Source organism: Wyeomyia smithii, chromosome 2 (genome assembly GCF_029784165.1).
Source record: "Wyeomyia smithii strain HCP4-BCI-WySm-NY-G18 chromosome 2, ASM2978416v1, whole genome shotgun sequence".
Classification (NCBI taxonomy): domain Eukaryota; kingdom Metazoa; phylum Arthropoda; class Insecta; order Diptera; family Culicidae; genus Wyeomyia; species Wyeomyia smithii.
In genome coordinates, this window is record NC_073695.1 from 259,546,357 (window position 1) to 259,561,860 (window position 15,504).

Below are 15,504 nucleotides of genomic sequence, written 5' to 3' on the forward strand. Positions count from 1 at the left end.
TGTTTGTCGTGCAACACTACCTACTTGTTTACTAATAATAACTGTTTGTAAAGTACGCAACCAATAACTACTGGGTTACCTATAATATCTGTTTTCGTATATTAATACGATTGCACTACTCCAGATGTGTTAGTAACAGTTTGCATTTTGTGAAGATGAATAAAGTGAAAATGGAATACACCAAGCCCAAATGCTGTAAACCCTCTCCTGATCATCGGTGCTCATCAAGCTTACGCAAATTAAACGCAAACGTTATTGCAAAATTAAAAATATTGAACAGTCAAGCTCATTTTAATACGTCTTTATCAATTCGTGATTCGTGTAGTTATTGTAATGATAGTCAAGCCACCATTCATCCCTTCGTTGTTTACTATTCAGAATCTGGAACACTCAAGAATATCAGCATCATCATAATATCGGAAGTACTCCATCATGATACTGTTGCGGTTCAGGTGTTCATCGCCAAATTAATGAGTTTTTTGAGAACAACAATACAGTTGAAAAAAGCAATATTAATGTCTGATGGAGCTGCCTCACAATATGAAAATAGAAAAAACTTTGCAAGTCTTTGCAAGTTCAAAACAAAATATAACATCGATGCAGAGTGGCATTTTTTTGCGACTTCTCATGGTAAAGGCTCATGCGATGCAATATTAAAACGAATGGCAAGAAATGCAAGTTTAGCTAAAGAACATGAACATCCCATTACAAGTGCAGAAGAATTGTATGATTGGTCTAATCAAAAAAATAATAAAAATTCATCAAAAATGTCATTTAGTTGGGTATCATATGAAGAATATGAACAAGGAGTAACGGAATGGAGCAATATTTTCAAAAAATCTATAATAATAGCTGCCACTCAAAAGTATTACTCTTTTGTTCCGATTTCAGAAAATAAGATACAAACGAAGCTGTTTTCCAAAGATGACGAATCATTTACTTATGATGTAGATAAAATATGAGGTGAAACTAGTTATGTAAAGTATCTATGTCATAAAAAAATATGTTCCTAAGATAATAAAACTCGAAAATAAATATTTGATTCTTATATATATTTATATCACTTAGAACATTTAACTCTTTTCTTGAGAACCGTTCGCCCAATCGTTTTGTTGTCAAAGAATGAATTGTATATTTTTGATCAAGCATTCCAATGAACGTATGGTTTTTGCTGGAGAACCATGGACAAATTAAGAAAAACGTGTATTTTCCTAAATAATTATAATTTTTCTAGTTTAAATTAGAAATAACTCGAAAACCGATGCCTTTAGAATGTTTACTACCAAAAGCTTTTTGATTCAAAATGACTCTCTGCATCTTTTAAAATCATCGGAATACAAATATTTTGAAAAATGTTTAAATTAGAATTTTTATAAAAAAAGTAATCTACCATAAAAAAATATTTTTCATTTCTCCATCCTGGACTTTTTTTTAAAAGTTGCGTATTAACATCAAGTTTCTTTAAAAAAATAAAAAAAAATTCAACTTTTTTTTTTTAAATTGAAATTTAATGTTGATTTTTAATTTTTTTGGTTAAAAAAATTTTTTTTGTACAGTGTATATTTTTTATGGTGCATTTTAAATTCCCTACAACTCATTCTCAGACAGTTTTTCTATACAACTAACGGTTCCTGGACTACAATGCTTCGAATAAAACCTATGCCAAAAGGTATACGCCCTTTTAGAATGTAACTCATGGGTGTAAAAAATCTCTCCACCTGTGAAAAATGCTCAGTTTGCTAAGCCAAATACGTGTGCAAAGTTTCATTCAAATCAAAAATGGTCGATTAAATTTTCGCGTATTTACAGGCGATTTGAAATGATTTTGCTCTATACGTTCCTGAAGTTATCGAAAAAATAAGCTTTAATGTGATATAACTTTGTAAGGAAAAGTCCTACAGATGTATGGTCTTTGACAAGAATGTGTGTTTTGTGTGCCCCAGCAATTCCTACGAATAACACTTTCGTGTAAAACGCAACTAACAAAAGGTAAGTACAAAAAACTAAATTTTAAGTAAGTTTAATTTAATATACTTTATAATTTTGTACCTAATGAAGATAGGATTTTCATTTGTTCAACAAAGCTTAATATTTTTGAATCTTCTATATTTTTTCTGAATAAACCATTCTCTATCTCTCAACACAAAAAAGTTAGTTTTTTTATTTTTAGTATGGTAGAGTTTTCATAATTTTCGACAATTGCGATTATGCGGGTCATTTATACAAACAATTGTTCCGAAGACACTATTAAGCAAGGATAAATGTGAAAGGCGATATGGAATTAAGTTCCAATTTTTGCCTTATAAGACCACTGTGCAATGGGCGCCAGTTCAACACAGTAAACGACCTTAAATTATGCTTACGTTCATGCTGGCAAGAAATCTCTGTTGATACTCTCCATAACCTTGTCAGTTCAATGCCTAGAAGAGTATTTGAAGTTATCAAGAATGAGGGAGGAGCTACAAAGTATTAGCCAACTGATTCACTCAGAAAATTTGAGCTTTTACTGCGTTGACTTGAGATGCGTCGAAACGAATGCATCAGCTTATTTTTAAGTTTTCGCATTTTTTATTCTATCAAGTGCACTTTTTTTGAAGAAATGATGCTGTTTGTTTTAGTTTATGATAACATATAATAAGAAGTGATGACATTCAAAATCCAATTAGTTTTGAAAGAAAAACCTATGAAAAACATGGTGTGTCTAAACGAACGCATGTCACTGTATCACTGTAGAATTACTCCTCGGTGAAGATTTTTACTTCGAAGATCATTTTAAAATATTTTAAATCTCTGTTTTGCATGTCATTTTGATAGGATTTGTGGTTTTCAAGTGATGACCTAACACTAATTTATAAATCAATTTCTAAATACTGTGGAATTGGGTAAAATTGACCACCTTAAAATTTGTGATACAAAGTAATCAGTACTTTGTATCACAAATTTTAAGGTGGTCAATTTTACCCAATTAAGAGAGATTAAGAGATATTGATATTACAATATTAGATAATGTTCACGTATCCTCAAATGCATCTTTTACGAGATTCAGGTACCTATTAAAGTTGAACGCCTGAAGCAATTTTACAGGTTTTTGTAAAATTTGTCTAAGGGGCCGTTTAATAATTACGTAAGTAAGTAGAGGGGGAGGGGGTGTGCGAATTGATTTTATTTGAGCCAATTCATTGTATGAAGAAAGCTGTATAAGCATTTACATTCAAACTTTAAATTTCGTCAGTCAATGTAGACTACAATTCTAATGTATACGTTAATCTTAAGCTATCGAGTTCTAGCACGTAATGCGCTTTTTAATGCGTTCCGGGACATGGTAACGTCTATAATCTCGCAGTGTTTGTTGTATGCGTTCATGATGCTGTTAATTGGTCCATGTTTGGCGTACAGTGACCGGTAATTATTGTTAGTAAAAATATTGCGCGTTCTTAAAGGACGAGAAGGAGCATAAAAGTTAAGAGTTTCCAGCAGATTTGGTGAATTAACACGTTGTGAGATCATATCGTTTACAAAGGTAATCATGGTTGTTTCTCGTCGTTTCTTCAGAGTTTCGATATTAATAAGCATGCAGCGAGATTCGTAAGAAGGGAGAGGATATGATGCCCAATTGAGTTTTCTTAATGCAAAAACCAGAAATTGTTTTTGAACTGATTCAATACGATTGATATGAACTTCTTGATATGGGGACCAAACTATACTGCAGTACTCTAATATTGATCGAACATAGCTCACAAAAAGAGTTTTTATTGTGTATGGGTCCTTGAAATGATAACTGAAACGTTTAATAAAACCAAGCATACTGTTGGCTTTGTTGATTATTGTGTTATAATGATTCACGAAAGTGAGTTTCGAATCGAGGATCACTCCTAAGTCTCTCATTTTGGTACATCTCTCTACAAGTTGTTGGCCTATGTAATAGTTCATAGTTTGCATTGAAAGTTTTCTTGTATATGATATGACATTACATTTCTTAATATTTATATCAAGTAAGCTTTTCAGACACCAAGTATAGAAGGTATTGATCTGCAACTGAAACAATTCGAGGTCAGACTGGTTTTTAATCTCCATATACAATTTCATATCGTCGGCATAGATTAAAATTTTGATCTGGTTAAGTAAAAGGGTTACATCATTAACGAACAAAATGAATAGTAAGGGTCCTAAATGTGATCCTTGCGGAACTCCAGATGTTACCTTCACTGGATCAGAGAGATGGCCTTTGAAACGGACAAATTGTGTTCTGTTCGTCAAATAAGATTCAATCCATTTCACGAGTTGGTTATCTAGTCCAATGCGTTTTAGTTTGAAAATCAGTAATGTTATATCGACTCTATCGAAAGCTTTACTATAATCGGTATATAATGTTTCAACGTAGTTACCTCTATCCATTGCAGCGAGTGTGAAATTAACGAATTCTGATAGATTAGTAGCTGTGGACCTTCCTTTGAAAAAACCATGTTGGTTGATTGTAATACTATTTTTCACCTGTTCGAAAATTCGTTTATTAACGATTGATTCAAATAGTTTCGGAATACAAGAGATGATTGCTATGCTGCGATAATTTTTTATATCAGAGCGTTTACCTGACTTAAAGATCGGGATGAGAAATGATTTTTTCCACATGGAAGGAAATTCACCTGTTTTGATTGAAAGATTGAAAAGCCAAAACAGTGGTTTTACAAAAGAAGAAGCAAATGTTTTAAGCATAGATGGTGGAATTCCATCTGGCCCAGCACCCTTAGTTGCATCTAGGGATTCTAATGATGTTAATATTTCTTGAACAGTTATATTTTGAACTGATACACTATTGGTACATTCAGGTAAATGCGTGAAATAGTTAAAATCTCTATTTTCATCCGGGTTTTTGTAAACGGTCTGGAAAAATTTCGCAAATTGGTTGCAAATAAGCTGAGACTCGGTACTTTCGTTACCTTCAAAATGCATGCGTGATGGAAAATTATTAGTTTTCATTTTTTCCTTTGCAAAACGGTAAAACTGCTTTGGATCAGATTTGATATTACTTTCTACCCTAGAGTTATAATTCTCATAAGCTAATGAGATTTCTGCATCTAGTTCGCTGCATATGTTCTTGTATCGTTCCAGATTGGTCTCACATTTATGGTGTTTGTACATTTTATGGGCTTTCTGTTTTTTGTTTTTCAAGTTTTTGATCTGTTGCGTGTACCATACGGGATCTTTGAAACAAAAGTTAGTGCGTTTTTTCGTCCTAGGAACTGTATCATTTATAATTTCGTATAATAGAGAGAGAAACGTATTCGCGGCTTTTTCAATATCCTCTTTGCCTCGCAAAAGTGATTGCCAGTCGACTACACTGAGTTTACGGTCGATTTCTGTTATATTAGCTTTTTTAAAGTCATACACATACTCAAATTCACTATCATTGGGACGTGATCTAGTGCTATCTATGTTCAATGAATACTCAATGGCTGTATGAAATTTCTCATTTTTCCATAGAGGATCAACGGCTTTATCTACGCTAAAATCTTCAGTGCAGTTTGTGAACAAGAGATCTAAAAAACAGTTCAGTTCATTTCGTATTGCGTTTACTTGATATAATCCTAACTGACTGGTCGTGTCGAAAATTTGCTGTAGTGCCTCGTTATCTCCTACTATAGGAAGCAACAGTGATTCGTTATCGCAGTCCTTGATGAAGTCTGCATCTTTTTGATTGAAATCGCCGTATATATGAATTTTAATTTCCGGGTCAGAGTTACAAATTACTGAGTTGGTGGTTTCTAAAAATAATTCATAATATTGTTTTTTTGCAAATTGTGGAGGGAAGTATACTGATGCAAAAATGTGGCATTGACCGTTTAATACAGTTTTGACCCAAGCATCGTCAAATTCTTTATACTTCATCGTTGGGACCAACTCTGCATCGAACTTTGTCTTGACGGCTACTAGTACACCGCCACCAGATTTTTTATCAGTTAACAAAAGATCACGATCGCTTCTGAATACTTGATAACTGTTTCCAAAAACCTCCTCACTCTTTATACTTTCAGACCAACTTGTTTCCGTTCCTATAATGATTGAATACATACAACCACTAATCTTTTTACTAAGAATATCAATTTTTTTTGAACTACTCATTCTGTTAAAATTCTGGCAATAAATTACAAACTCTTCAGAGCCACGTCTTGAATTACTCTCTTTCTCATCGAAAGGAGTCATTATTTCCGAAAAATCGGTCTATAAAATTTGTCGGCACTTTCCCTTGCGCGTTGCAGGGATTGAATCCTCTGGTTGTTCAAGTGTCTACTATAAGAATTAAGGTCTTCGGAAGCCGCTTGTTTCGGTATGCCGAATTCTTCATGTACCTCGAAGAAAAATTTCCTGAGCTCCTCCGCAGCTACTGGTAGTCCCTCTGATGCCAAAGTAATTTGTATGCTGGTTTTCGTCATACCGTCGTAGCAAACCGTTGGGTCTTTGTCATGCATGTACGCAAGGTAAAGACGTACAAGGTGCATAATTTTTGGATCTCGTGAACGCGCCTTCAGAAAACGCCCGTCTCCAACAGCTGATTGTTGTGTTAGGTTGACAACAGGAGGCCGCATGGGATCGAGCGACCACGATGTTGGGTGCGATTCTAATGTTGCTTTCGAAGTAGTGTTCTCATTTGGTGGCGATTCAATATTATGTTGGTTCTGGTTGTCTGGACGGTAAGGGTTTATGGTTTCACCCTTCCGGAAGTTGATGAAATTTGGAACTGCGAGGCCTGCTATAGGGTGGTCAATGGTTGATGGTGGTCTGGCAAATTTAACTTTGGTGGTTGCCAGTAATTGTTTATCCGATCCATTGACACGGATCTGGTCGTTTTGGTAAGTGTGTGTGAACTTGTGGTTGTTGTTGATATAGTTACTATTCGTTGTCTTGTTACTGTTGCTGTTGCTGTTGGTGGTATGGTTTCGATTGTTGATGAAGTTTTTCGATTCAATATATTGTCGCCTCCTGCGTTTCCTGTTTCGTCTAGATTTTTCGGCAGCCTTTTCTTGGAGCCTACGAGTCCGTTGTCTAGCATCATAATCCGACCAGTCTGGCATCCAGCGCCATTTATTGCCCAAAAATCGCCATCCTGGCGAAGAATGGTCCGTTATGGGCTTCGTAGCTTTATTGCTAGCTGCCAAAGTTTGATTTAATTCTTCATGCAGTGACTTGTGTTGTTGTGATGCGCTAGTTTGATTAATTTGGAGACTGGTAATAGCTCCAGAGACAAATTTTACCTCGTCGAGAATTTCACGAAGAGCAGAATCAGCATTAGACTGCGCTGAACCGGTTTCAATTGTAGCGAGTAGTTTGTTTATTGACCCTGTCGTTGAGTTTGTAGCTGCTGCTGCTGCTGCTGTCGCTGCTGACTTAGCCATCGCTTCAACAGCTGCTGAGGTGTCCGAATGTGTATCAAGAAGTGTTGACATTTTGTTTTTTATTTCTGCGGCACTGGCTTTGTTACACTATCTTACAAGGGAGGGAGGGGGGTGAATTGATTATCTTACGTAAGAAAAACATTGTTAATGCAGCTGTTCAAATAACCATGTTCATGAAAGTGTGGACGGTAAAATTCATAAAAAGAAAATTACGGAAGGACTATTAACTCGAATTAATGACAAAAGAGGAAACGAAGTACTGTGCTTGCTTCAGGAAGATAAAACTTAAATAAAAATCTCTATATAGGCTGACAGTAAGATTTTACTAGGGGGAGGGGGGGGGGTGTTGTATCAAAAAATCATACGATGTCTCACAAGGGGGTTCAGGGGGTGTTGAAAAAGTGGAAAAATATGCTTACGTAATTATTGAACGGCCCCTAACTTCGTCAAAACTCCATCAAACTCAACATTTATTAGATTTACTTGAACATTTATTAGATTTACTTGAAGTAAATTTAATTCAGGGTGCATCACGTTAAACACGGAAAACTGAATAAAGTTGGATGAAAGCTAAAAAATATAATTTTCAACGAGACCATTTATGTTTACATAACATTACACATTCAATTGATTACACTGATCGACGAAAGCGAAAAAAATGCCCTATAGAGCTTAAACATAAATAAAGAAATATCATGGCTGATAACTAACACTGATCAACACAGGTTTTACCCCAGAGCTCAAACTGGAAAAAAGAAGGAATATGACAACAGTTCTTTTGGATTTTGATGACCCTAGCCGCCTCGGAAGAGCGTCAGGTCTTCAGAGACTTCCATGGAGTTTTCCCGTAAGCAAACGGAAAAACAACGAATACGGCGAGTAACTACGCTGCGGTCTTTTGATGCACTTCTGAGGCGGGTAGGAGCATCGAAATTCACAGGAACTATTGTCTTAATCTATCTCTATGTCCAGCTTGAGCTCTAGGGCAAAATTGTTTTGACCAGTCTTATATACCAAAAAATTACAAAAAGTTTAATTCCACAGTTAGTTTTTGACAAACCGGTGAAAGTAATAGTAGTAAGACAAAAAGAATATCGGTGTTTTGTTTCCAAAGTACAGTTCCTCCGCAATTATGGGTCACTTCTACGAAAATACGTATATTCTGACGAAACTGAGCAATTTTCTTAAGCCATGGTATCTTTTTTTAACTTCAGCTTCCCAACCGATTTACACACATCAGTTGCAGTGAAACTCATTGTTGATCGAAAGTACAAATCAGAACACAGAGATAGATAGTAAAACATTGGTAGTTGATAACTTCTCCGATTTTATATTTATTTTTGAACATTCAGATAACACGTTGACTTAGCCATAATTGTAGAGGGACTGTAGCTGTGATTCATATTTTTCAGCTCTAAAATGATAATTTGTCATGTATGTACAATAGAATGCATGGATTTCGTGGGCGATCAATATCAACCCCAATTTATCTCACAAGATCTTAGTAGTTCAACAAGAATGATAATAGAGATAACGCTTTGACAAGCGAATTGTCATCAGTTTGAGTCTTAGTAGAATTAGACCGTTCGGTGTTGGAGGGACTTTTACGCATGGGTTTAAACTTAGCCCCTCCCCTTCATACATCACTTTGATGCTTGCTTAACGTTAAATCCCAGAAAAAAATGTCAGACAGTTGAACGAATACAGCTCTCCAGGCAATTATAACTGTCGATATTTAAAGAGAAATGAGAAAAAGCAATAGATCCGTTACGTAGCCGGCGCCGTTATCGATCTTTATAAAAAGGAGAAGGCACTAAATTGTTTAAGATGAATGATTAATCCCATATAGCCATCTATATGTATTTCTCTGTGCAACTTCAATAGCTCAGATCCATCACGGATAAAATCAAATTGATCATTGCTATGCCTGAGATATATAATTTCTTTTGGGTACAACCACTTGTCGAATTTGATAAAGTCCAATTCAAGAAAAAATAACAGCTTCAATTTTTTAACCCAATTGAAATCTATGATCAATTCACTGAAAATTATATTTAGAATCTATGAACTCTACGCTGAGATTAACGTTCATCCCTTGATTTTCATAAACCGATTCCGATGTTTACCAATCATGAGTCACCTTTTTATTTCGCCGGCAAGTAGTAAACTGTCAATAAAGCTAAATCAATGTTCCCGACGTCGGTCCAAGGACGAACACGAAGCAGAAAGAAAGGATGCTGCACAGAATCTCGACATGCGCTGCAACAGCACACACACGTCGTATCCTCTCAAGGTCGACGGTCGCGACGGCAACGATTTGCATTGATACTGCGGCACAAGCTAGCAAGACAGGACCCAAGTGTTACTCATTCCGGTGCAAAAACAAGACAGTAAGGTTAAACAAATCCAACGGTCAATGCGTGCCGTAGAAGTCCACCCCGCTCGGTGTAGGTCAATCGTGATGGAGTGCGAGCGCGCGTGGCCAGCAGATTACTAACTACTCTCCATGTCGGACCGTTTTATGGTGCGGATGTCGTAAAATCGTCAACCAACTACAGCAGACCACACCGGGTCGAAAAAAGACGGCTCTGGGTGCGGTTTCGTATAGTACCAACCAGAGTGTGGCCGTAACGGGTATCGAATGACTCATAGGAAAATGTGACAGTTTCCTTCCAGCAAGATTGATGAATTGTGGTGCGAAAGCTTTGTTTACACTTTATATGCGAGTGAGTTCGTATGTGGTGCCCGAGTGAACATCGTGTTGACAGCGGTGGTAATAACGTTTTATATTGAATATTCACCACAAACACCTTGGCTTTAGAACCAAAAAGGTAATGCAGGAAAGATTATCTAGTGTAGTCTAGGTTTGTTGAGAAGCTAGATCTAATGGTTCAATTACGCTCAGGATACCATCGGATAAATAGTCCGTCGCTGTGTCTCACTCAATTATATTTCACGCTTCGATTGCTTTATCCGATGCAATAAATAATGCGCGATCGGCCTTGTACGGGTTTATGGTTGTCGTAGAGTTCAGGCTATTTTCTTTCCGGATTTTATGTATTTGTAATGGTAGTTCTTTTTTCATTAACCAGTGACAAAGGCCTTCGACCAGAAAAGAAACTCTTCTCGTTGAAAACCTTCGATTTTTCAGTGGTTGAAGCTGAAAAGTTTCTAATTTTTTTTTCATTCCGCAATAAGTAGTGCAGTTTACGGTTTTGTCATGTATTATCAGCCGTTTCAGTTCTCATTTTACTCAAAAATTCTCTATCACAACTCAAACTTTGCAGTTTAAAATACAGCATGTGTTAACATAAAATTGTTAGCGTACGAGTAACGCTAGTTTCGTTCCTCTAACGGTAGCAAATAATTCTAGCATTTTCCGATTAAAATTTATGATTAAAAAAGTCACATAGTATCACATAGTCACATAGGGTCACATAAGCAGGACTAGAATAAAATTCAACTGCAAGCAGCATTAATGTTTTCTTCGGCTTTGTATCAATCATTGCTGACGAAACGTTGAATGTTTGCATTCGATAATATTACAGCAACGGCCTAATGCACATCAAAATGGTATATTAGGGTGGATAAACTTTTTTTCGTATTGTCAGTTGCTAAGGTGTTTTTAGCAACAACTTTTATCATTAGGCTTTCCACGAGTTAAATTTCGTGAACAAATATAATTCTGTACTCTCATGAACTTTGCCGGAACCCGAGCTCTCTGAAATGTTGTAGCAAACATGACTTACACACAACAGTTAACCTCTCACATGGCAGCACATTGTGCATTGTTTCCCGGGAAGATGTTGAGTTAAAAGTTTGACCCACGCTAGGCACCACATAAACATTGCGGAAGTTACCCATCATGTGACGGACTAAATCTCTATTTTACGCAGAAACCTCAGACCACAGGTCGGTTTTAACTGCGGACGCCAAACTGGTGGTTTTTTCTTTTCTCCCCCTAGATGCACAGTAATTACCGCCTGACCTCTTTCGTTCGACGCTACCGTATGTAGTGTCTTCCTCTTGGCTTGTTGGGTCTGTGAGTATGTTTTTTTAGTTTCGAAGAGTGTTTTTTCTCATCTCTTTAGGGTACCATTTTGATTCACCTTGTTGGTTGTTTTTTTTTCTGCATTTGGCTATTTATTGCCTGTTGTTCCAAGAAGCGCACTTTTTTTCTTCTTCTCGAATGCAGCTGCCTACCGTGGCAAATATCATGATTGCCTAGGAGAGCGGCCTTGCAATTAGACGAGCTGAGCAGGGTCTTTTGGATGAAAGTTACGTTTTGTTTCACGAGCTAGCTGATCGATTTGAAGAGCGGCTCGCATGCGTTGGAAGGCAAATTTGTGAACCGTTTTGATCGAGAATCTATTTATTGGAGAAGGTTGGTTTTAGTTGAGTTCGTTTCGAATTCAATCTAAAATTGTAGTGAAGGTTCTGATTTGAAAAATATTGATTTCTACTGCATTGCAAAACAGTGGTCATCACTTTTAACAAAAAGTAAAAATGAGCAGCATGAAATCTGGTAGAAATATTCCTGCACACAAGCAACAAGACAAGATATATGTGCTCGGTAGATCTTTGCCAAATTGCTTTACCTCTTACATGGCTAGTTTAGTGGTGAGCGAAGGGCACGCGGGGTACCACGAGTGGATGGAAACTGGTTCCGAACCCAACAATTCATCAGCTTCTGCCCGTTTCAGGTTAAGAAGGAATAAACGAGATGTAAACCAGTCGCTGCGCTGGAATCGGACAAAAGTTATCTGCCCATGCAAGGGGGGTCCCCAGTTGAAGCATTGTGTTCTTTTGAAAATAAAGCTTATAGTGTAAAAGATGTTCAAACATGAAAAATGCCCTAAAATATACTGCGAAGTAGAGTTTGGTACTTATTATTTCTGACATCTCAAATCAACTCTTGAATAGATAGTGAATAGATAGTTTGGAATCGTTTCACTAAGTATTGCAACACCAAGTTTGAATATAACAGCACTCCGAAAAGTTTTGCATCGCCTAGAATGAAAAAAAAAGGTCATTCTATCTCAGGATTCCAACAACCTAAAGAGTAGTGGTCTCCAGCAAAGATGTTTTGAACTTAATTTATCTCGTGCATCTGATTATTTACAAAGTTTCCGACTTCAGGATAGTTGTTTAGAAACTTTTTTCGATGCACAAATTGTTTAGAAATTTAGCAGGTACTAGTGTGTATATTAGGGTGGTGAAAAATGATCGATTTTCCAGAACCAAGTTTTTTTGGTTCCTTTTGGGGTCCCAAACAACCCTAAACTAACCTGAAGTCGATTGGTTTTGCCTCCGCTTGGCGCATTGCATTTCAAATTTGTATGAAAATTCATATGAGAAAACCTACTTTTTTGCATTTACCTCTCTAGAGAGCTCAATAATGCTCTAATAATGCACTACATTATGTTAAAGTATAGTATTTTAGATGCCTAACAACTTTTCACAAGACACTGAAGAGCTAGAATGTCCCTAAGAGGAGACACTAAAGAGCTAGGGTGTGCCAAAAAAATACTAGAGCTGTTCAAAGTTGAGTATGTCGATTTAAATGCAGAAAATCTTGTTTTCTGCCAACATTACCAATGTACCGGCGTCAGTAGGATTCCCATCAGAATTAACCTGTCGTAACGAGTTTATACACTCAGCATGACCAAGCAAACAAATTTAGGTCAATATTCTAGGCGTAAATAGAATCTACAACGTGTTTCAGAGGTAATTTCTGATGGAAATCTGACTGACGCCGGCACACTGGCAGTGTTTGCATAAAAAATGATTCGCAACATAAATTTCGACATACTCAACTTTGAACAGCTCTAGTATTTTTTTGGCACACCCTAGCTCTTTAGTGTCTCCGGCCAAGTTGTTAGGTATCAAAAAACCTACCATTTGAAGTCATGAAACCTATGGTTCGAGCCATTTTGAGCTCTTAAGAATGGTAAATGCAAAAAAGTTGGTTTTTCCATACAAATCTCCATATAAACTTAATATGCAATGCGCCAAGCGGAGACAAAACCAATCGACTTCCAATAAATTCAGGATTGTTTTGGGTCCCAAATAGAACAAAAAAACTTGGTTCTGGCTTCCTGCTATCAAGTTTCGTTTTTTCCATATAACGATTCCCGACCCTAGTGTATATAGTTTTAAGTTTTTTGAACAAAATTTATGTCTTGTATCCATTCATAAATGATGTCTAACTTCTACATAACGCTTCTGTGCATGTAGTTTTGATTTTTTCAGTAATTCATCTCAGCCCGTATATTCATCTCATTCAACATGTAAACACAATTGAAAACAGGAAAAAACACATATTTTCTTCTTGAACCAATCTGCTAATCCATGGAATGGATTCTTCTTAGTTCACTTTAGACTCCTCATAAAATATAATCCCCAAAAACTCACTTAAAAGCCCTAAATTTGATATTGTAGTCGGGCATCTTCACTCGAAAACTCATTTAATTCAATCACCTACCTCAGAAAACAAAATACGCGCATCGTTCTATATGGCTACAACGGGACTCATTCAGCAGCCAACCAAAGTTTTTTTCATCACTAGCGGACCACTTTTTATTTTAATCACTAAACAAAATCACTCACTACACTAAGAATACTTTAATCTTTGAAATGTTCACCTCAAATTTCCAAAAACAAGCTTAAATTATCAGAAATATATGAGATGAATTTCTACAATTCCCAAATTTCAACTGTATGTATTTTCATCTGTTTTCACTGCGTTGTGGAAAATCAAGAGTTGCCAAATCAGTTCCTGTTAATATGAAAAAATCATACTGAAAATATTGAATTATTCCGACATAATTGACGTAAATCTACAACACTGTAGTGGTTACCAGTTTTGCACGTAAACAACTGCAGCGGATATCTAGGAAACCTACTACGACGGGCTGCGGCTACGTTCATTCATGATAATGTGCTTCATTCATGATTAACAGTGTGATGAAAATGGGGGCGTCGTGAGATGAATAATTGAACAGTGATTCAAGTTTTGAGATGAATATGGAAGCGTTGTGAAAAATGGTTTTGTTTTACAAAATTTAGCATAAATCTAGCTAATTTTACTAAATATACAATGCTAAACGATTCCATAAGAGTACGTAAGCATATTCAGTTTATTCGTTCAATGATTCCGTGAAAATTTGGTCTTCAATCCGTGCATTCTTCGTGAATATCGGCCTTATGAGATGAATAATGGAGCAGTTCCCCTACTATATGTTCTAGCAAGACGGTGCATCAGCGCATACTGCGAACTTGACTCAAGGTTGGTATAGGGGCAATTCGGGGAACTTTTTGAATAGAAATAAATTGCCGTTAAGTTCACCTGATCTCAACTCAATAAACTTTTTTTTACAAAATCTCCAACTTGTAAAGCGGTTATTCAGAAAATCTGGGAATCCGTGCCGCCTGTGACAGCTTCGAAAAGCGTTTGAAGTTGGTTAAGCTAACCAAGGGAGGGGTTTTTCGAAATATATTAAAAATAGCATTGTTCGTTCCGAAAATCTGCAAAAACAATACTAAGCCTGTTTGTCCCATCAATGATTTTCCACGCATATTTAACCCACTTGACATTTTCCAATTAAATTCGTCCCACTAAACACTCGTTTGTTTGATCTGCAGCATGGGACAAATATGCGTAGAACGGGTGGATATGGAATTTCGAAATGGTATCTGGTAAACACCGGTAGGTTCGGATGAATGAAAGCAAAATCCTACGAATTGAGACCTCAACACGACTATGCACAATATAAGCTCGGAATTTTTGAATCCACTTCAACCAGGAGGAACAGTTGATTTGAGACAAGCAAATCAAACTACAAACGTAATTTCACGCACAACACTGGGTTAAGACGCGAGTAGCTTGTAGAATAAACCTTTACATTCCTTTCCAGCTCTTAGACAATTCGTTCGTAACTATTCTGCACTGTTCACTTCGATGAGAAATTTGAAAAAATTGCCTGGCATGAAACTTCTATGATGGAAAAGTTAACAAAAATGCTTTACAAGGGCGGGGGCCTAGCATGGTTGGTAACGTCTCCGCCAACCACGCTCGACGCCTGGGTTCGAATTCCACCGCCGACATAGGTGT

General features: G+C 36.6%; 1 protein-coding gene across 7 annotated transcripts in view; it reads left to right on the forward strand.

Moving 5' to 3' along the window:
• LOC129724866 (unconventional myosin IC) overlaps nt 1-15,504 on the forward strand; it is an 85,547-nt gene that overhangs the window by 6,711 nt on the left and 63,332 nt on the right. Inside the window, exon 1 of one of the 7 annotated variants that reach the window (XM_055680128.1) lies at nt 9,737-10,222. The exons of the other annotated variants lie outside the window; for them this stretch is intronic. The gene's annotated coding sequence lies outside the window, so the exon portion shown is untranslated. Of the gene's footprint in view, nt 1-9,736; nt 10,223-15,504 lie in introns of those variants that run through there. 7 annotated transcript variants of the gene reach the window in all.